This window comes from Ambystoma mexicanum, chromosome 2p (assembly GCF_040938575.1).
Source record: "Ambystoma mexicanum isolate Mex_15411 chromosome 2p, UKY_AmexF1_1, whole genome shotgun sequence".
In the NCBI taxonomy this organism is placed as follows: domain Eukaryota; kingdom Metazoa; phylum Chordata; class Amphibia; order Caudata; family Ambystomatidae; genus Ambystoma; species Ambystoma mexicanum.
Genome location: NC_090923.1, coordinates 253,579,250 through 253,594,501, shown reverse-complemented (window position 1 = coordinate 253,594,501; position 15,252 = coordinate 253,579,250).

Here is a 15,252-nt window from a genome sequence, read left to right as displayed (position 1 = left end):
TGTCAAGGTCAAAACACAATACAACCTTATAGTCCGCTTCGGGAGCCTCTCCGGGGCCCGAGAAAAAAATGGAAGCAGCTGACCTTCACTGTGAACGAGCATAAATTCTTACTTTGCAACATTCTGTGTAAAGCCATCTGTAGAAGTTGTGGAAGCAGCTGACCTTCACTGTGAACGAGCATAAATTCTTACTTTGCAACATTCTGTGTAAAGCCATCTGTAGAAGTTGGTTTTTGCACGCCATGTTTGTATATTGTTTGCGTGATATTAAAAAAAGTTTGTTTAAATGACGTTATGGTTCTAAGTACAGCCGAAAGACCCCTGAAAATCGCAAGTTATGGTAAGCTTTAAAAAATAACTGGCGCCACCACCGTGCACTGCTAAGACTAACACCCAGGACATCAAAGATGACATCGCAAATGTCATTGATGAAATCACTGATGACATCACGTGTGTATGTACTTTTCATGGAATTTGTGTACTAGGGATTTTTATTATCATGTTGCGAAAAAAGTGTCAAGGATATTGCAATAAATATCATACCGTTATTAGTGCTTTGAACGATGCATTGTTATAAATAGCATTGTATTATGGGATTCTTTCTAGTATACTGAGCTACTAATGGAGAAACATAGCATTGTGTGCAGAGTACAAGATGAAAGTATAATATGTGTAATGTTAATATGTTGAATAATGAAATAATAATTGTCCTAAAATGTTCGAAAAATCACAAAATGGGGTTGTTCTGAGGACGTTATTCGTATTGTGTGATTGCTTAGCTGTATGCAATGAGGGAATGGCACAGAGAGTAAAGTGGACGCCGTCCACGGACACTGCGGCTGTTCGTGGACAGGGCATGCTACATCCGGGTTTTTCCAGGAAATCCAACTTGGAAAGAAGACTATACGGATCAGCCAATCAGATGTCGAGGTTGTGGATTTGTTTTGAAAGAGACTGTGTGTGGTGAAGATGGCAGAAGTGGAGAAAGTCAGGATGTTGGTGCTCGGAGATATGTTTGTGCATGGTTTACAGTAGTACGCTGAATGCAGGCATGTTGCAAAGAACTTTGATGTGAAAGGAGTGGAGGTGGTGTGGAGCAGTGTGCCTGATTGCAATGTACAGGGAATGGTACAAGTTTGTGAGGATATGGCCACAATGAACAGTCAGCATGTGGTAGTTTTGCGCTATGGTGCTTTCCATTTGGGCAACGTCAGTGCCCCTACTTTGTTGGCTGATTTGGAACGCTTGGTTCAAGCAGTAATGAAGATCCTTCCAAATGCAAAAGTAATTTTTTCTGGATTACTACCTAGGGCAATATGGGACAATAGTTCAGTTTTTTGTGCTCAGCAAAATATTGCTAGGTGTGTCATCAACCGAGGCATGTGTGCCTTCATGCTTAGAGCTGGTATGTTCTTCTGTAACAATGAGAATATTGATGCCAGTAATGCTGTTAATTTTAAAGAAGATGGTATTTCTTTATCTTTTACGGGAAATGCCTTTCTATTTTGGAATGTTAGGGTTGCTTTGGAGAAGGTTATGTGAAGATTTTAGGAGTAAAGTAAGAAAAAAAAAACAAGAAAAAAAATACAAAATAACAGGTGTCTGTCAAGCATCTGTAAAAAAAAAAAAAAAAACATGGCTCTTTTCAGAGCCAACTTCAAAGGGGAAATGGGGCACACTATTTAAATTTACATTCACCACGCTCAGATTTTCGATGTGTCCGCGGACATGGCGGTAGTCCGCGGACATGAAAATCACTACGAGGGGGTTAGTATGTTCTATGTGACAGGTATATGAAGTCAGGGATATTATGGTTAAGTTGTGCTACTAAAAACCTATGAAATTCAGTGAAAAAACTTTGTTAAAGGGACGTTATGGTTAAGTTGTGCTACTAAAAACCTATGAAATTCAGTGAAAAAACTTTGTTAAAGGGACGTTATGGCTCTAAGTAAACCGAAAAACCACTGAAATTCGGCAGTTATGGTAACATAAGCAACCATAACTCGCGCCACCGTGCACTGCTAACACTAACACCCAGGACATCAAAGATGACATCACAAATGTCATTGATGACATCACTGATGACATCACATGGCTGGCTCTCCCTTTTTATCCTTTACTGACATATCGAAGCCACATAGTTTTCTTCAGTAACAGTCAGGAAGTAAAAATTGAAAAGGTACTATATTTTTAGACTTAGGGTCCAGTCACATCATATGAAATATATACATAGCGGAAGATACAGGCTTGAAAGAGAGAAATCCTTTCTGTGCATGAAGATAATCATTATGGTTATCAGCACTTTCTCATAGTTTTATTTTTATTACTCTACCTTCTCTCTATATGCTCATATTTGTATACATTATACTCACTCTATATAGAGTGAATGGGAAAGAAATTTTGCTCGCGCCTACAGCCCAAACCGCTGGACGGATTTCCACCAAATTTGGACCAGGAGCAGCGGCTTGGTCCCAAAAGCGTGCTTTTGCAAATTTGGTGAAAATCCGTCCAGTAGTTTTTTTTTAAATGACCAAAAAGTAGGTCCAAAAAAATTAGTGATATCTGTGTTCGGTTTGCGGACACACTTTCCTGTTCGCTCCGCAGAAAGTGTCCTGATTGGCCAATCGTCTTGCGTGATGTTCGCGGACATGCAAAGTGTTCACTGATTGGACGGCGTGGAGCGTGAAGCGCGTCAGATTTTTCGGTAGCGCCCGCCATCTTGGATTCGCGGACGTCCCCGGACAGCGCAGTGAAACTTTGTTTGTATTTTGTAGAGTGTGTTGGTGTGTAGGAGTGTTTGTGGAGAGTGGGAGTGTATGAGATAGGATGAAAGTTGTGTTTTTTATGTGTTAGACGTTCTTTTTGTGTTCGATTTGTTTGGGGCCATGATATGTGTTCTGAAATGTTCTTAATAAACTGTCTAGGGGGTGTTCTAAGCAGTCAATATGTGTCCGTTTTGTTCGCAAGCAAAGTGAAACTGTTCTAAGAACACTCGCGGTGTCCGGGGAGTGTTCGTAGGGGGTGTCCTGAGGACGCTGTCCGTATGGTTCTCTGTCAAGTTGAATGTATTCTAAGAACACGCGCGGTGTCCTGAAATGTTCGCAAATAAACAAAATGGGGGTGTTCTGAAGACGTTTTTGAGAAAACTCCCGGTGTCCTGAAATGTTTGTAGTGGGTGTTCTGAGGACGCTGTCCGTATTGTTCTCTGTCAAGTTGAATGTGTTCTAAGAACACTCGCGGTGTCCTGAAATGTTCACAAATAAACAAAATGGGGATGTTCTGAAGACGCTTCTAAGAACACTCGCGGTGTCCGGGGAGTGTTCGTAGGGGGTGTCCTGAGGACGCTGTCCGTATTGTTCTCTGTCAAGTTGAATGTGTCCTAAGAACACTCGCGGTGTCCTGAAATGTTTGCAAATAAACAAAATGGGGGTGTTCTGAAGACGCTTCTAAGAACACTTGCAGTGTCCGGGGAGTGTTCGTAGGGGGTGTCCTGAGGACGCTGTCCATATTGTTCTCTGTCAAGTTGAATGTGTCCTAAGAACACTCGCGGTGTCCTGAAATGTTCGCAAATACACAAAATGGGGGTGTTCTGAAGACGCTTTTAAGAACACTCGAGGGCTCCGGGGAGTGTTCGTAGGGGGTGTCCTGAGGACGCTGTCCGTATTGTTCTTTGTCAAGTTGAATGTGTCCTAAGAACACTCGCGGTGTCCTGAAATGTTCGCAAATAAACAAGATGGTGGTGTTCTGAAGACGCTTCTAAGAACACTCCCGGTGTCCTGGAATGTTCGTAGGGGGTGTCCTTAGGACGCTGTCCGTATTGTTCGTTGTTAAGTTGAAAGTGTTCTAAGAGCTATCGCGTTGTTCTGAAATGTTCGTAGGGGGTGTCCTGAAAATGGTGTCCGTATTGTTCGCTGGCAAGTTCAAAGTGTTCTAAGAACACTCACATTGTTCGCGGACATTAAAAGTTTCCCATAGATCATAGTTGAAATGTTTGACTCTATGGATGTGATATGCTGCGGTGGTTGTTGCCAGGGCATAGAGTCTTGGGTGCATGGCCATTTGGCCATGCACCCAAGATTGTATGTCCTGGCAACAACCACCGCAGCATATCACATTCATATTTGCTTATAACTTTGGGTGAAAAACAAATGTATAAGGAACAAAGGTATTAGATACTATGGATGTGATATGCTGCTATGGATGTCCTTATTATTGTATACTTACTGTTTGGTCTAGTAATGGGAGTCCATGTTTTTCTTCTTCATTTCTGTGATAAAAGAAAATAGCATGTTAGTATTAGTATTTTGTAATGACTTATTACATTGTATAAGCAATATACTTTTATTTTTTTTCTACCCTCATATTTAGTGGAGTACAAATCAGAGTACTGTCCAATTTTCTCAGTTTCTGTATTTGTTGCTAAAATCATTGGGTCTGTGGGAGAAAAAAAAATCCATGTTGGATTAAAAAAAAACCCTTTTTCTGTTATGCTACAGTTTATTTGTTTGTTTGTTTCCAGTGTTCACTTGTTGTTTCTGGCTAATGCTTTATACTTTGCTTTGTTGTAGCAGTTAGATACCAATTGGGGAATTCTAACTGTCTATTTTTTTTTATATATTTTAGTGGTTTTGATTTATCTATTTGGATATTGTTAAATTTTGGGACAGTTAGATACCAATTGGCGTATTCTAACTGTGTATTTTTTGGCCTAATTTAGTGGTATTCATTTGTCTGATTAGTTGTTGTAGAATCTTTGAGCTGTTAGATAGCTTTTGGAGTATTCTAACAGTTTATATTATTTTAACACAAATTTATAATTTTGGAACAGTTAGATACCAATTGGCCTATTCTAACTGTGTATTCTTTGGTCTAATTTAGTGGTATTCATTTAATCTGATTAGTTGTTGTAGAATCTATGAGCAGTTAGATAGCTTTTGGAGTATTCTAACAGTTTATATTTTTTTAACACAAATTTATTTAAAGGTTTAAATACAGTTTATTTATCAAATTTTGGTTTTAAGAACATCAAATAAGCGTTTGTAAGATTTGCTGGTAATCTCTGTTTTAGAGTAATGGTACTATCATTACATTCAAACCATCCACATTTCTTTTTTATATATGCAGTGTAGTGCCCTGAATTGGTTGTGGCTCCTGTGTGGTAGATTATACCTATTGTTGTGAAGGTTTTCTTACCAAGTGATATTTGACCATGTGTGAATCCAGTCAGCTTGCAGTTGTTTTTGGTACCATCTGCATTGTAACGTAGAAGCATTAGTATTACGTATTTACTATGTGTTTGTATTACTAATGTGGAGCGATTATCTGAATTGCAGGTAGAGCATAATGTACCATGGTTTGCATTTTGTACAAGTTGCTGAAATGGAATGGATTCACAATTTGGTATTGATATATATATGAAGCGTTCATTGGGGATTTCTTCTTGTGTCACATTGTTGCAGAGAGTGCATGTATGTTTCCACATGTATGAAATCTGAAAGATTTCATTTATAGGTATGTTTTTGTTTTCCAGTACTTGTAGTAAGTACATTAGAAATTCTTGTGGACCTTCCTGTGAGTTTATAGTGAATTTCACCATTCCAGCACAGTAGTCCAATTGTCGTCTTATTCCAAAAACACTATATGTGTTGTCAGGATTGTTTGCTGCATTTCTGTGAAGTACTAACATTTGCAAACACAATGGGTCTGTACTGTGTAAGTAAATGTTGTCACCAATTGGTGGTAATTGAAATAGAATATTCATTGCTACATTTGCATAGCAATTTACACCAACTATATTTGAGAATTTAAATGGTCCAGGTAGTTCTGCATCTAACTGCTTTTTTTGGAGTTTGTCTTCCTTCTTTAAAGAAGTACCTGGTTTACTTTCTCTAATTGATTCTTTTTTGTTTGTGGTACTTGATGAAGTATTAGTTTCTTTTACTCTCTTTGGAGGATTTGCAGTGACGTCCTGTTGCATTTCTGTTTGATTTAGTTTTCTTTTACAACGTTTTAGTTTTTGTGGAACAGAATATGTGTTTAGATGGGGAGTGTATAGTGAGCGAAGTCTATTATATTCTAAAATGCAAGGAATATCAGCGTTTACTTTACTTGCATCAAAGTTGATTAGAACTAGACCGTCAAGTGTACGTAAGCGTAATAGTGCTACGTAGCTCATGCCTTCTTTAAAGACTGTGTTACCAATATCTATCATTGCTTTGTCTAGGGTAAGACCTTGTGATTTATGAATCGTAACTGCGTATGCAAGAGTTAGAGAAAATTGTTCTCTGCGTACATACATATCTTTGAAGAGAAGGAATCTAGCTGTTGAGCATCCTATCCATTTTACTTCTGAAAGTTTGTCAAAGAGTATATTGACAAACTGAATTTTCTTGTCACGTGGGTATGTTTGAAAGCCAACAACTGTACCCAGTGCTCCATTAATTAGTCCTTGGTCCACGTCAAGGTTACGTTTAAGCATTACTCTGCAATTTAAGGATAATTTTAACATCTTTTCTAAGCCTGCTGTGTTTGAGATTGATTTTTCTAAATTATTTAGTCTTGTTGTGGCTTGGTCACACATGGGTAGTGTCATACCATGTACATCTAGTTTGTCTGTGGCGCTAATTTCCATTATTGGTTGCATTTCTTTACTTAGCATGATTTCATTGAATTTGAAACAGCTTGCAAGAGTTGGCATTAAGGCCATACAATTGACATTTTTGTGGGCTAATTGTTCCATAACATCTGTAGCACATGCATTATCGCCATAAAGTGCATTAATGTGCCGGGTTTTCAATGTTGCTTCTGCTTCTTTAGAAAGTATACCAACTCTCAAAATGTTGGCATAAGTTAGATCTGCAGATTGGGTCATGTTTTCTGTTAATTCTCTGTATTTTAAATGTTGCCAAAGGTTGACTTTTCCAATGCTGCCAACAGTTTTACGGCAGAGTTTGTGCCCTAATGTTTTAAAAATAGGTTCACCTTTTACTGGTGTTAATTGAAGCAGATCTCCAAAAACAATAATGTGTTTTCCTGCAAAGAGCTCTCCATAGTCTGTTTTGAGTACTTCTTGTAATCTGAGGTGAATCAAAGCTAACATCAGGTTGGAGACCATGCTCACTTCATCTATTAGTAGCATTTTCATTTGTTTCAATACTCTGCGTAATTCCATTGCAGCTTCTGCAGAAAGTTTGTAATAGTCTAATTTGTTCTGGTGTTCTACTGGTAATATTAGTAATCGGTGTAATTCAACACCACCTATGTTGTAGGCAGCTAAACCTGTGGGGGCAGTGACAACATCTGACAGTTTGTTGTTTGTCAATTGTTGAAGGAACTTACTAATGATTTTGATTAGGAATGTTTTGCCAGAACCAGCTTCACCACTGACGTACAGTAGTATAGATTTATATTTATGGCAGGAACATTCTTTATTTTCATGTTTTACACCATGTGCAATTTGTTTTGTTACTTCTTGAAAAATGCTACTTTGCTCATTCTTTAGTTTTGATTGTAGTATAGTTAAGTCTTCCTTATCTTCATACTGACACATGGTGTTTTCTAATTCTATCATAGCTAATTCTGCCTCATTTGTTATTAGTGGTTCTCCCAGTGGTTCTTGGCTTCCTGTTACAGAAGGTTGACTACTGTTAGGAGTATCCTTATCTAGTTGGGCTTGGAGTTCTTCTTCATGTTGCTGTTCATTGTGCAACATTGTTTTGTACTGTGTAAAGTTTACATCAGTTATAGTGCTTTCATTTGCTTTGAAAGCATCCTCATATGAGTCGTAGTTATCTAGTAATTGTTCTTCTTTTCTCCATGGTTTGAAGAGTTGTAGCAGGGACATGTAATATACTTCTTTATGTTGAAGAGTCTTCAATGACAATTTGATATGATTAATTAAATTTGGTTTAGTGAGTTTAACTAAGCTGCCTTCACAGTCTATCACTCTATATTTACCTTTTTTTCATCAGGTTTCATATTATTTTTGTATGTGTAGTTTTGGGCTATTTGGTATAGACATATATTTTCCAAAGTATTATTTCTGTTTGGGTAGTACGTGACCAATAAATTGTTTTTTAAAATGTCTTGGATGTTGGGATCATGTTTGGCTATTGTTTCTATATCTTCATATGATTTTAGAACTCTTTTTCTAGATTTAGCTGGACCAAGACTTAGCCATACTATATTTTCAGATTTACCATACAATGAAGTACCAGTTAAACGATCAGCTGCTTCATAAGATCCACATTCTCTATGGGTGAGCATTTTTATGCCCAAGCTGAATAATTTCTGAAATACTGTTTTATCTGATGACAGGTCATTCCAGAGGTCTTGGAGCTCTGTCTTTTCTGCTTTAGTTAAGTATGCTGTGACATATCGTGCAACTGCAGTAGAATTGTCTTCAATGTACTGCACATCTATGTTTGCATTCCATAAGTGGGCAATGATTGCATTATAATCATTGATATATTTTTCTTCTTCTTTTCCTTTTATGTAATATGTATTTTTAGGTGACTTACCTTTAACACTATGTCTAACTGAAGACATGAGGTTGTTTACTTGACCTGTATTTGTAACTGGTCTAGGGAAACCAAATCGGCATTTGGTGTAGTATTTGCCTTTGTTTTTGTATTTGCGACGACAATATTTTCCACATTTGTGTCTTTGAAATTGTAAAATTTGTGCACGAAGATCACTATTTGTGGCTTCTGATGGAATTTCACAAGTGTCATATTTTTCAATAAACTGTAAAACAGTGGCATCACTGTCTTGACCAAATTTAGGAGCATCTTTAATCCATAAAAGCATGTGGATATGTGGTGCTCCTCTGACTTGGTATTCTTTTCTCCAAAAGAAGTGTTGCACTTCTCCAAGGGGAGGAACAGTTTCATTACAAATAAAATGTAGCATAGCAATGAAGCAATGGTGAAAATATCTTGAAACATTAACAAGATCCAAAGAACAAAGTTCTCCAGGTGTTAGAATATCTATGTTTGTTTTGTTTTTATTTGATATGCGTAGGAAATCATGTAAATCTTCCCATGCATATTCTGCACAACTTAATGTAACAAACCAAGTGGGTGGGCCAAGGTTTCTGATCATACAACGTACATCTCCATGACGTTGAAACCAGTACTCTTTAGTACCACGCATATTTGCTAATAGATTTGTAATATTTGATTGTAAAACCTCATCCTTTTGTTGCACTTTCTCTAATAATTGTGTAGCTGTCATATTTTGAAAGTGTGATCCTGATTTTAATATGTGTGCAACTCCGTAACATAAAGTTGCTAGTTCACTTTCAAAGAGTAGGTGGAATATGTATTCCACATTTTGTCTAAATCTGGGATCTTCAGAATGCATCCGTAATGAGCGGTATTCTGAAGCAGATATTTGAATAGGTCTATCATCATACCTTCCTCCTTTGCTAGTAGGAAAGAGTAGAGGAAAAGCACGTGCTTCTATACTTTTTTCCCATATACTGATTGGCGATCCTTTTGTTTGGCGCATTTGGTAAGTTTCTAGTGCATCTTGTACGGTTTCATTACAGTGCAAAGGATGAATTGTATAATGGTCTAAAGTATTTGATATTGTAGCAGGATCTAGTAGCTCAAATTGACCAGCTTCTTGTGTTTCCTGAATTATTTCAGTTGTATCTTTCAAGTTTTTTTCAATATTAATTTCTTTGTAATATTCATTATTCTCTTTAAGATATTGGAAGGCTTATATAACTTTATATAAATCTACCAGCTGTTGCCATATTTTTTTGTCTTTTGTAGGTACTCCATTTACTAATATAATTAAAGATTGCTGCATTGGACGTTGCACTCCTAGAGTATGCACATTTTCTTTTAGATTTAATGGTAAATAAACTACTTTTCCACGAATGCCTTTTACCAATTGAGAGGGAGGTAATTTTGCTGTTTTTGGTTGAAGGCGTATTATTGCTTGAAATGGGTGTACTGTTTGAATTATGATGCTGTCATATAAATTAAGTTGTTGTAGAAGTTTTGGTACTGGGTATATGTAGTGATAAACAGTACCCGCACCTCCCTGGGATCCAGCCCTTTGTGCAAAGTAAATCACTCCTAATAACCTTCCCACACAAATAAGGTTTAAGACGCACGATGAACTCAGTCTGGAAAAAAGCCAATCACACAGAATATATGATGCTTGCATTTATTATCTACAGTGTCTAATGAGAACTAAGCAGCAATTTACAATAATGGGGAAATAGAAAGTGCAAGCTATATAAAGGCAATTATCAATCACAGATGAATATGCAATTATTTGGTCTTACGCTCCTAATGAAATGTAGATGAAGGTACGATCTAATCACACCCAGGACCCTCCCCGCTACAGGTGCCCGGCACTCCTCAGAAGAGGAGGGGAGGACTGGCCAAGCCCCCATAGTCCTACACCAGAGCGGGGATGTGATGTTAGGAGTCTCGGCCCTGATAGTGCACAGCTGGTCGTCCAGGCACTGTTCTTCTTGATACGCGCATCTTTCCAACAGCCCGGGATGAGTCCCCTCTTCCCTGGTCCAAGTATAGTTCTCTTATTAGGAGCTGCACGTCAATCATCATGACGTGTCAGCTCTTCGAGAAGCTTCTAGGCTCTCCCTTCCCGGCAGTAAACATGTTTTTGCTTGGAAAGTTACAAAACTGGAAACAGCCAGTCTTGGCTCCCAGGCTTCGGGCACTGTGTTTTGAGAAGATCAGACATTCTTGCCTTATCAGTGCACCTGACTCGCAGAGCGAAGAGGAGCAAAGCTGTGCCTGGCTCCCAAGGGCTGCATAGAGCCTCTTGCAAATGCTAGATGTTTTATGTCTTCAGAAAAGGCCTTCGCAATTAATCCCTTGCAAGCATGCAGGCTCACCCAGTTCGAGAGTCCTGGTTGATGTCAGCATTTTCCTCCACGCTTCGTATAGGCTCTAATACACACAAGATAGCTCAGTGGGTTAGTGCAAATGCAGGTTACTGCAAGCGCCTAGCAGTTTATCACGACATTCCACCCCTTTCGAAGTGAGGCCTGAAAATGCTGACTCAGTTCCATGATTTGGAAGCATACACAGTGTGCTGTAGGCCAATTAAGCGTTTATCTAGCGCAGTCATTCTAGCATAAAGGAAAGACATTCTGCGCAAGAGCCCAATGAAGACGATAAGTATGAATATTAGGGAAATCAGCAACCACAGCAATGGGTGCAGTATTATATTAAGCAGCTTAGTGGAGGAGGGAGACCATCCAGTGAATATATCCCACCAGTGGTGAGTAGTAACTGATTGCAGATGGTCAGTAGTTTTGATTAATTGGTTTCTGTCTATTATCAGCTCGTGCTCTGCAGAAATAACTGAGGTAGCTAGCGTCTGGAAATCTTTCCAAGCAGTTTGAGCAAACTGTCTAATAGCTTGAAGCCGGGCAGTAATCACTCCATAGGATAGAGTCCAGTTAAGCAAATGCTTTAGGATTCCCTAATAACCTATAATTGTTAATAAGCAAGGAATGATTAGTAACTACACAAGCTTTATGCTGATCTATCTGGAAGATGTCAGTCCCATTTATGTAGTATTGCATCCAGGTGCACTCCCCTGCTACGGGATGTATGCATGGGTCCGGAACACTCCCAGTTAGGGGACACACCCACCCCTGATCCCAGGGCATGCAGGTGTGACTGTGGATGGTGTAGCTTTGGCTGTCTAACCATTCCCCTCGTATTTGCGGAACCCACCAGGAACCATTGATTTTCATAGGCAATATTATAAAAGGGCACCATATTTATAGAGCATAAGCGGTCCTACTAACTTGCATTAACGCATGGCAGGTGTTATTCATGCAATCAAAAGCAAGCGGCTTAATCCATATGTTTGCTGGTAACTGTAGCTCTGTGTGCCAGTGGGTTGAAGATAGTCGCCCCCATTCGGAGCGGAAAGCCAACACCTGCTGATTTAGCAAAGTTTGCCATAAAATGCATTGTGTGTCTTTAGCAGTTTTGTTGACCTGTCCTATGGCAGAGAAAATGTCTTCATAGCTGAAATTCTGCCACTTCCAATGGTTGCCAATACTTGTAGCAGTGTTGCGCAGGGTAGGACTTATCAATGGGCCCCACTGGGCCAGAAGTTTTATAGCGCCGCTGGCATCAGAACCCATAGTGGCTAACTTGTTGCGCACAGTTTCTATGTCAAAAGCATTTAAAGCCCCCGTTCCCACTCCCGCTGCACCCGCAATCAATGAATCTAAACCCCTAGCTACGCGCAATTTGGTGATGGGCCATAGAAATTGACTCCATTTATAGCAGCTTGGTAGTACTAAGGAAACATTGCCCCGTGACAAGTCTATGTCTAAGTGTACCTCTGAAATGATGGAAGCGTGCATCACATGTCTGCAATTTAAATGTTGTCTTACTACTGGAAAATCTAGCATGTTCACAGTTTCTACTTTGTGTCATTTGAAAAACACCATCCTCCAAGTGGGATGCCTACCATGTACAATATTGGTTTTTGATATAAACACCATACTACCATCTGGTAGAGGCTGTTTCAACGTACAATTGTATGAAAGGCATTTGGTCAAGTTATAGTCCAGAAAATCTTGGCGAGTACACTCGTTGCAGTTCTTGGGGCAAAAGAAACATGAAACATCAAACAAATTATTTCATCCATTCACTGAAACTTTTGGACCTAAGATTTCGTAAGCACCAGTCATATGAGTTAGTGATAAAAGGTGTCCGACAATGTGCCAATCTAGAACTCTTGCAGTTCCATGTGGATACTCATTTGTAACGCTTTTCTCACAGGTTACGGTGCGGTTGTAGTTATCACGCAGGACTTGAGCATCAGGTGTAGTACATGCGATTCTCAGAGTCCATGTAGTGTCTTGCAATAACCCACTCTTTACAGAGAAAGCGTTGGTTTGGCAGGCCAGGAGCACCCAAAGCAAGGCAAGTCCCATCCCCTTCATACTGCTCTACATTCGTGGTGTGAGCCTAGTGGCGGGAATATAAACATGCACATCAGAATTATGCAAAAGTACAACATAAGTACTTCCAACACCTTGACTTAACACTTCCCCAGCCTCAGGCTTTTTGTTAGGATGGTGCACCCACACTTTTTTTCCCGTGCTCCCGAAGCCTCCTTCCCCCCTCAATGTAGTGTTTGGGGATTGCTTGCTTTCTACTACTAGGGGGACAACTGCTCGTTCACAAATCAATTGTGCAATTCGGTCATATTTGGTTAATGGTACTGCAGATGCACCAGCACTATGTAAAGGTACCGAAACAGTCCCTCTATAATCAGGCTCAATCACACCTCCCAATATGTCAATGCCTTGTTTTGCCAGGCTGGATCGTGCAGCAATGCGTCCATAAGTGCCAGCCGGCAATTTGATGCCAATACCCAGCGAGATGGATTTGGTTTGCCCCGCCGGTATAACATCATCTTCACAGGTAGATAGATCAAGTCCAATGCTGCCTGCAGTGGCTTGCACAGGCAGCTTAGCTTCTTTGTCGGTTTTCCACACAACAAGAGTCTTTGTAGATTCCACTTTCTCACTTGTCAGTCTCACAAAGGGTGTCTGGCGATTTCCCAGTGGACGATTGTTCAGTTCAAACAGTGCTTGTGCCAGATGTTTGGACCACCCCTTGAGAGTGTGAGTATTAGTAAGCTTCTTTATTTGTTGCTTGAGCAGCCCATTGCTACGTTCCACCAGAGCAGAGGATTCTGGGTATCGGCTGATGTGCAGTGTCCATTTTATGCCTTGCTCTAGTGCCCAGTCTTGCACATTGTGTCCAGCAAAATGGCTGCCTTGGTCTGATTGGATTTCATCCGGGATGCCATAGTGTCTGATGAGGTATTCCATGCCTTGCAAGGTAGCCCGTTGATCTGCATGGGCGGCTGGATAAGCTAATAACAGTCCAGAGTATGTGTCTACCATGGTCAACACATAATGCTTTCCATTCTCGGGCGGTAAAGGGACAATGTAGTCAACATGCCATACGCTAGCAGCTCTTTCACCTCTTCTCAAAGGGCCTTGAGGCTTCCTCTCCAGAGGGTAGTGCTTCACTTCACTGCACACGGAACATTGGGAGGCAGCTTGTCTGGCTTGATCCATGGTAATGGGCAATTGTCTCTTTTTTGCCCATTGATAAGTTCCTGTTTGCCCTAAATGCCCTGAGGTTTGGTGTGCCCAATCCGCCATCCCTTGCAGCACCTCAGCTTCTTGCGGTGTTGTCACTGGGCGAATCTTTGCCATTTGGTCCACATCATTGTTGAACAGGGCAGCCAGTGAGGTGTCAGGGGACATGTGTGCATCGACATGCCCAATGCAGATTTTGCACCTCTCACCTTTGCACAACATCTCTTCCCAGATGTCTGGCCCTCCCCAGATCGGCGTGTTCTTGATCTGCCAACCATCTCTTCTCCATGCCAGTGCCCAATGTGTCAGGCCTTGATATGTGACCCAACTGTCTGTGTATATGTATGCAGTCTCTGTTTCCTTCACCTGTTCAATCACGAAGGCCACTGCCTGCAGTTCAGCATACTGACTTGATCCTCCCACACCTTCTCTCATTAGCAGTGTTTCTCGGTGGGGCTGGAATGCGACAGCTTGCCAGTGTCTTTGCCCTTTATCATACTTTGCGGTGCCGTCCGTGAACCATGCAGACTTTTGTTCTTCTTCTGTCAATGTATCATAGGCGGGTGCGACTTTGAAGGGAGATTCTGGCAACGCCACAGGGGTGTTTGGTTCAGGCATCGCTTCCAGATCTACTGCCTCCAGCATTTGTTCTTGCAGTCTGGAAACCCATGTGCGGCCAGCTTTCGCACGTTGCTGTAAATACCATTTCCATTTGACATGAGTGGCGTCTTGTGCTCTGCCACTTTTCCCACTTGCAGAAGTGTCACACACCCAGCCCATGATTGGAATTTCTGTGCAAATTGTCACTGGTTGCTTGCCTGTGATTCTTTCAGTTTCAACTAGAGCCCAGTACACTGCAGCAACTTGTTTCTCAAGCGGAGTGTATCTTGTCATAGGATCTGTGAGTTTCCTTGACCAGAACCCCTGTGGCACTCTTTTCTGTCCTTGCTTTTACCACAAGATCCACACAGCCACGTCATTGTAGACAAGAATTTCCAATTCAAAAGGATCAGTTTTTGTCAGGGGCCCCAGCGTGATGTAATTTTGCAATGCGTCTTTAGCCTGTTGGAAGGAAGTTTGTTGCTCTAGGTCCCATGTAAAGTCATTTTTCTTTCTGGTGA